Source organism: Camellia sinensis, chromosome 5 (genome assembly GCF_055761805.1).
Source record: "Camellia sinensis isolate YWXY chromosome 5, ASM5576180v1, whole genome shotgun sequence".
In the NCBI taxonomy this organism is placed as follows: Eukaryota; Viridiplantae; Streptophyta; class Magnoliopsida; order Ericales; family Theaceae; genus Camellia; species Camellia sinensis.
In genome coordinates this window covers 92,332,532-92,340,363 of record NC_138965.1, presented here as the reverse complement: position 1 = coordinate 92,340,363, position 7,832 = coordinate 92,332,532, and the positions used below count along the sequence as shown (strand labels likewise).

Here is a 7,832-nt window from a genome sequence, read left to right as displayed (position 1 = left end):
GATTTGAGAAGGAATTTCGAAAAGGAAATGAAAAAACTAGGTGCAAAGTGAATAAAATATAACTATATTTCACCTAGTTTCACAGACCTTTTTCCTTTTCATTTCCAAATCGTGCAACCAAACACAATATAAGAGTATCAAATAATTTTTCCCGAGTTTAGAGTCCCTTCTGTCTCCCATGACCCTTGTTGTAACTAGGAATGAAAATTTAAACCCGGCCCGACGGGGACCCACCCCGCCCTGATAAGCTAGGTTTTCCTTGAAAATTGCCCCTATAAGACCGGGCTGGTATTGAAAAATAGATCTCCAATGGTTTTTGGGCCGGGAACGGTGATAAGTTCCCCCATCGGGCTCGAAATTATCCCCGAACCATCCCCGTATATATATATATATATATGTTTAGGGTTTTTCCTTACTTTACTTCTCTCACAGTGTCACAGATCTCTTTCTCTCTCTCTCTCTCTCTCCCCCCAACGTTGTGTTTGGTTGGGGGATGTGGGGGAGATTTGGGAAAGAATTTGGAAAAAGAAATGAAAAAAGTAGGTGAAATGTGAATAAAATAAACCTATATTTTACCTAGTTTCACACACATTTTTCCTTTTCATTTCCAAATTCCTTCCCAAATCGCCCAACCAAACACAGTATAAGAGTATCAAATAATTTTTCCCAAGTTTAGAGTCCCTTCTGTCTCCCATGACCCCTTTTGTATCCAAGAATGGCAATTTAAACCCGGCCCGACGGGGACCCACCCCGCCCCGATAAGCTAGGTTTTCCTTGAAAATTACCCCCATAAGACCGGGCTGGTATTGAAAAATAGATCTCCAATGGTTTTTGGGCCGGGAACGGTGATAAGTTCCCCCATCGCGCCCGAAATTATCCCCGAACCATCCCTGTATATATATATATATATATATATATATGTTTAGGGTTTTTCCTTACTTTACTTCTCTCACAGTGTCACAGATCTCTTTCTCTCTCTCTCTTTCTCTCCCCCCAACGTTGTGTTTGGTTGGGGGATGTGGGGGAGATTTGGGAAAGAATTTGGAAAAAGAAATGAAAAAAGTAGGTGAAATGTGAATAAAACAAACCTATATTTTACCTAGTTTCACACACATTTTTCCTTTTCATTTCCAAATTCCTTCCCAAATCGCCCAACCAAACACAATATAAGAGTATCAAATAATTTTTCCCGAGTTTAGAGTCCCTTCTGTCTCCCATGACCCCTTTTGTATCCAGGAATGGCAATTTAAACCCGGCCCGATGGGGACCCAGACTGCCCCATCCCGATAAGCCAGGTTTTTCCCGAAAATTAGCCCATGGGGCCGGTGCTGGTACTGAAAAATAGTTCTCTGATGATTTTCGAGCCGAGGACGGCGATAGGTTTCCCCTCTCTCCCCCCGCCCCGAATTATCCCCGAACCATCCCCGTATATATATATATATATATATATATTTATGTTTAGAGTTTTTCCTTACTTCACTTCTCTCACAGTCATATAGATCTTAAATCTCTTCTAAAATTGTGCTTAATAATGAAGAAGACAATAACAACGGTAGAACCTCTCTTAGTCGTTACAAGAACTGACTCTAAGAGTAATAAAAAGACTAGCGAGAGACAAGCTTATATGTTTAGTATATATACTGATGTTGGGGGCGGGGTCTGCAATGGAAAGAGAGGATGTGTGAGATGTACGGGAGGGGAAAGGTGGGGAAATGAGAGGAGATTTGCAGGTGAGGTATAGCTTATATGCAGCTCAAAAAAAAGGAGCAAGTCTAGTACGTATATATACATATTGAATGTATATATGTGCACACATATTTTGAAATATTCTCCAATAGAATATTTTCTAACTTTTACGTTTTCAAACATTTGTCTAACAACAGCTGTATAAAGAAATCATTTTTTTTTTGGTTGATTTTGTTTCTTTCTCTATAAGATGATAATGGAAAAGGTTAGTGGGAGGGACCCACAACGCAGTTATTGGATGGTATTATCACTTTGGTAATGTTGTGATTGGTAAGAGGGATGTGATTTATAAATTTATATTGGCTGATTAGAAAATATGAAGAATTATAGAAAATTTTGATTGTGAGAGATACCGCCATGAGATTGGGTGATTAGAAAATATAAAAAAAAATTATGAAGATTTATGATTGGTAAGAAATACCGTCACATAATACCCTTACGCTATGTTTGGTTGGGTGATTTGGGAAGGAATTTGGAAAAAAGAAAGAAAAAAATAGGTGAAATGTGAATAAAATATACCTATATTTCATGTCACGCCCCTAACTTGCCCCTAAAAGTTCGGGCATGACCTATTCACAAACAGACATAAAACCTGGTATATATAGCATATGGGGCCTTGTCGGAAGCACAAAACATTAAACGAACACTAAACCAACAAACTCCATTGAGCTACTTTTAACATGCCAGGATCTCATACATCACATGCATCAAAATAGGTCGATAGAGTCCAAAATAAATATTTCTTAGCAGTACATATATACAAACATATATACAGATCCAGCCCTAGCATCGGGCATGTAATAAAAACTGTTGAAGTTATATACATTCAACCTTGAAACGATAACCGAGAAGTAGGCCAATTATCTCAATAAACTCCACAAAATAAGTGGCCTCAAAAGTGCTTGGGTACACGAAGGTTGACAAAAGAAACCGGGCGTCATAGGTTAGGATTGACCACCGGGTTGGTTGCCTACAGAAACAGACATAACAGAAAGTGAGCCGGGCTCAGTGAATAGTAATACATAATGAAACAATGTTCAACTTTAAACATGACATATATCAATACATATGGAATTGCGGAGGTTACAAAGTTAATCTGATTCTGTATTCATCTTATAACGGTCTTAGACCCAATCTTGAACATAACAGCTTGACATAATACATTCATAAATCACAATGGCTTGAAGCCCTTGAACATGGTGGCGTAATGCCCTTAAACATAGTGGCGCGAGGCCCTTAAACATGGTGGTACAAAGCCCTTGTAACATATGGCACTAAGGCCTTTGAAACGTGTGGCACAAGGCCCTTGTAACTTGTTGGCATTGAAGCCCTTGAAAGTGGCATAAAGCCCTTGAAAGTGGCATAAAGCCCTTGAAACCATACTTATACGAACTCAAGAGGTGTCTCACACGGATTCTAGAGGTGGCTCACGTCGTAACACTTAGTTCCGTGTAGCACTTTGTTTCATATCATAATAACTTATATTGAATGGCCGTAGGCCTAGAGTCTTATAGAACATAGGTATTTTATCTTTCCCATTTTATTCTTTACATACTTGGAACATACTTGAGCATTAACATACATACTTGAAACATTAATCACGGTTACGTACTTGAGACATTAACATAGTCGCGTAACGAAATGCTAATGAAAATCATTAGTCATATGTAAAGAAGATGATGATACTACTACTCACAGTGTTGCGATGAGGTGCTTGTTCCTCCCGGAGTGTGCCCTGCACACATTCAACCTTTACAATTTAGTTTTCTCTTCATATCAAATCACTTTCTGTTTCGTTTTACTTCGAAGGAATTTATACATATTAAAAGGCATCAAAGACATATTCCGACAACATTAGAGGGTTCTACACGCAAAACGGAGCGATCCATGTTTTTCAGCATGGGCCGCACGTGCGGCTGTGAGCCCCGCACGTGCGGCAAGCTCTCCCGCACGTGCGGCAAAATGTCCCGCACGTGCCTTTTAGACAGTGGCCGAGCCCCTGTTTTTCACCATTTCCTGCACGTGCGGCCATGACTCCCGCACGTGCGGCAGTACCTCCCGCACGTGCGGCCATGACCCCCGCACGTGCGGCGATTCTGCTCAAAATTGTCCGAAAATTTCTTACAAAATCCCATCTTTTGGTACATCCTCACAAGGCTTATTTTAACATTTTTAGTTGACAATACATAACCTAAAATTCATATTACAAAGGCTTCAAATACATACATTAAAGTAGATAACACTAGTTCTTGAATTCTTAACTATGATCAAATTTCCCCCTTTTTGCACCAACATCACATATATTGCATCAACATATATATATATATATAGGATGAGTTCTTCATGATCTTTCATGAGAAAGAAAGAAATCAAGCTAAATTCTCCACATACATACATAAGCAACTTAGTTCAAGCTCATCTAACGGATAAAACATGATTCAATTACACCTTGGGTTCAATTATCATGGTTGTATCATCCTCAAATTCAAGAGAGGAATTATAAGAGGTAGACAAACTTACCTTGAGTTGAGATCTCCCAAAGTCTCTCTAGATTATTCAGTCTCTAGCCTTTAGTGAAACTCCCTTCAAATTTCTCTCTACTCTTACTCGCACTATCCTTTTTTCATGAAATGTGTTGAACTATGTTCAAAGCTCAAAGAACACACACATATATATATAAGGCTAATAAGACAAAAGTCAATCGTTTAAACATCCGAAATTGAAATTTCCCAAAAATGCTTAATATTACTTAAAAATTACGCTGATTATATATGTGAAGCCAATTTCAGATAATTAAGCCTTTAAGGCTTCCAATTTCTGATCTAAGCTTTCTCATGTAACAGATACTTTCCTTATTGAACAGATAGACATTCTTAAACATATGCTTTAAACTTGGAGTTAACTTTCTTATCCCTAATTTCTCATGGAATTACACAGTAAGCATCCTAAATCACAAAATAGGATCCGAAAATATAACAAGGAGCGTGTACGAGGGTCGGGTTATTACACTCTCCCCCCTTAAATAAGTTTGGTCCCCAAACTTGTTTTACCTTAGGGTAGAAACAAATGCGGATACTGATGATGCATTTCCTCCTCTTTTTCCCAAGTTGCGTCGGTTCCGTAATGTTCTTGCCATTCTACTTTTACCATTGGAATTTCTCGGTTTCGTAATTGTTTCACTTGCCGATCCAAAATGCGGATTGGTTTCTCCTCATAAGTTAACTTCTCATCTAGTTCAATTTGGTGATGATCAATAACATGAGACGGATCCGCAAGGTACCCCCGAAGCATAGAGACATGAAACACATTATGTACTTGGCTCATATGTGGCGGAAGGGCAACCCGATAAGCTACCAGATCTACCCTTTCCAAAATTTGAAAGGGACCAACGTAGCGGGGCGTTAGCTTACCCCTTTTTCCGAATCTTGGATGGCCTTTCATCGGAGTAACTTTTATAAAGACGTGACTGCCCACTTCAAATTCCAAATCTCTTCGTCGGTTATCCGCATAACTTTTTTGTCTACTTTGAGCCGTCTTTAATCTTTCCCGAATAACTTTAACTTTATCCGTGGTTAACTGAACAATTTCAGGTCCTAGCAAGGATTTATCTCCAACTTCAGCCCAACATACAGGAGAATGACACGGTCTTCCATACAAAGCTTCATAGGGTGCCATTGCAATACTTGCGTGGTAACTATTGTTGTATGCAAACTCTACCAGCGGTAGATGGGTCTCCCAACTCTCTTGAAACTCTAGCACACACATCCGGAGCATATCTTCCAGAGTTTGTATTGTTCTCTCGGATTGACCGTCAGTTTGAGGATGAAAAGCTGTGCTGAACTTTAATTCTGTACCCATGGCTTCTTGTAAACTTTGCCGGAATCTGGAAACGAACTTCGGATCCCTATCCGATATAATCGAGACCGGTACACCATGCAATCTTACAATTTCATTCACATAAATGACCGCCAGTTTATCTGCATTGTACTGAGTCTTCACTGGCAGAAAGTGGGCAGACTTAGTCAATCGGTCGACAATGACCCACATAGAATTCATACCCCGAGGTGTCCGCGGTAATCCCACAACGAAATCCATGGTTAAATGTTCCCATTTCCATTCTGGGATTGGAAGGGGTTGTAATAATCCTGCTGGTCTTTGGTGCTCCGCTTTTACTTGCTGACACTGCAAACACATAGAGACGAAGTCTGCAATCTCCTTTTTCATGCTTGGCCACTAGAAATTTTGTATCAAATCCCGGTACATTTTAGTACTTCCCGGATGCATGGAAAATCTTGAGGCGTGTGCTTCTTCCATCAATTTCCGTTTAAGTTCCAACACATTGGGGACACATACTCGGTTTTGAAATTTGAGTACCGAATCCACTAAACTGAACCCCGATTGTCGTTTGGTCTCCAACTCATCACATACCTTCTTTAGAACGTCATCCTCCATTTGATGTGACTTGATCTCTTCAAGTAAAGTCTGTTGAGCCATTACTGCTGCCAGTACCATTTCCTGTCCAGGTATCTTAAATTCCACCCTCATTTTATCCAATTCATCTACCAATTCCCTTTGCTCCGTAAGCAGGTTGGCCAAATCTCCCATATTTTTCCGACTAAGAGCATCCGCAACCGTGTTGGCCTTACCGGGATGATAATGGATCTGTAAATCATAGTCTTTAATTAACTCTAACCACCGACGCTGCCACATGTTCAATTCCTTCTGGGTAAAAAGATACTTAAGGCTTTTGTGGTCGGTGTAAACTTCACAGGTAGTACCATACAAATAGTGCCGCCATATCTTTAGAGCAAAAACCACCGCCGCGAGCTCAAGATCATTCGTGGGATAATTCTTTTCATGGGGTTTAAGTTGTCGTGAAGCATAGGCAATAACCCTTCACCTTGCATAAGCACACACCCTAATCCTTTATGAGACGCATCACTGTAAATCACGAACCCTTCGATGCCAGATGGTAAAGCTAAAACTGGAGCTGTGGTTAATTTCATCTTTAATTCTTGGAAAGCAGATTCCCGCTCTTTTGACCATTCAAATGCAACTCCCTTTCGAGTCAATTGTGTAAGTGGCCCAGCAATTTTAGAAAAATCTTGAACGAATCTCCTGTAATAGCTAGCTAATCCCATAAAGCTACGCACTTCGGTCACATTGGTAGGAGTCGACCATTTCACAATCGCCTCAATTTTGTGTGGATCAACAGAAACTCCTTCCTTTGTGATAATATGCCCCAGGAATGCCACCTTGAATAGCCAAAATTCACATTTCTTAAGCTTTGCATATAATTTCCTTTCCCGGAGGGTTTGAAGAATTAAGCGAAGATGGGTTTCATGAGCTTCCACATTCTTTGAATAAATGAGGATATCATCAATAAAGACCACCACAAATTCATCCAGATAGGACTTAAAAATGCGGTTCATCAAATCCATAAAGGCTGCTGGGGCATTAGTAACTCCAAAGGGCATGACCAAAAATTCGTAATGACCGTACCGAGTTCGAAAAGCTGTCTTCTCAACATCATCAGCCTTGACTTTTAATTGATGGTATCCAGACCGTAGATCAATCTTAGAAAAGACCTGTGCCCCTTGAAGCTGATCGAATAGGTCATCGATTCTTGTCAATGGATACTTATTCTTGATTGTGACTTTGTTCAGTTCTCTGTAATCGATACAAAGCCGAAGTGTTCCATCCTTCTTCTTTACAAACAAAACTGGCGCACCCCACGGAGATACACTCGGGCGGATAAATCCCTTGTCCAATAAATCTTGCAACTGCATTTTCAATTCTTTCATCTCAACTGGCGACATTCTATACGGAGTCTTAGAAATGGGTTGAGTTCCCGGTGCTACTTCAATTGTAAACTCAATTTCACGATCTATTAACTGTCCTGGTAGTTCTTCTGGAAAAACATCCAGAAATTCACAGACAACTGGGATCATGTCGGTATTCCCATTCACCATTTGCCCCTCTAGAACACTACATAAATACCCCTGACACCCTTTCTGAATTAATTTACAAGCCCTTGCTGCGGAAATTAAGTAAGGTGGTGAAGTCACTCCATGTCCCTGAAAGGT

General features: G+C 40.1%; 1 pseudogene; it reads right to left on the bottom strand.

Annotated features, from left to right (window-relative positions):
* Positions 1–6,548: 6,548 nt before the first annotated feature.
* On the bottom strand, positions 6,549–7,223 carry LOC145791531 (putative mitochondrial protein AtMg00860 pseudogene; annotated as a pseudogene).
* Between the last annotated feature and the right edge of the window lie 609 nt (positions 7,224–7,832).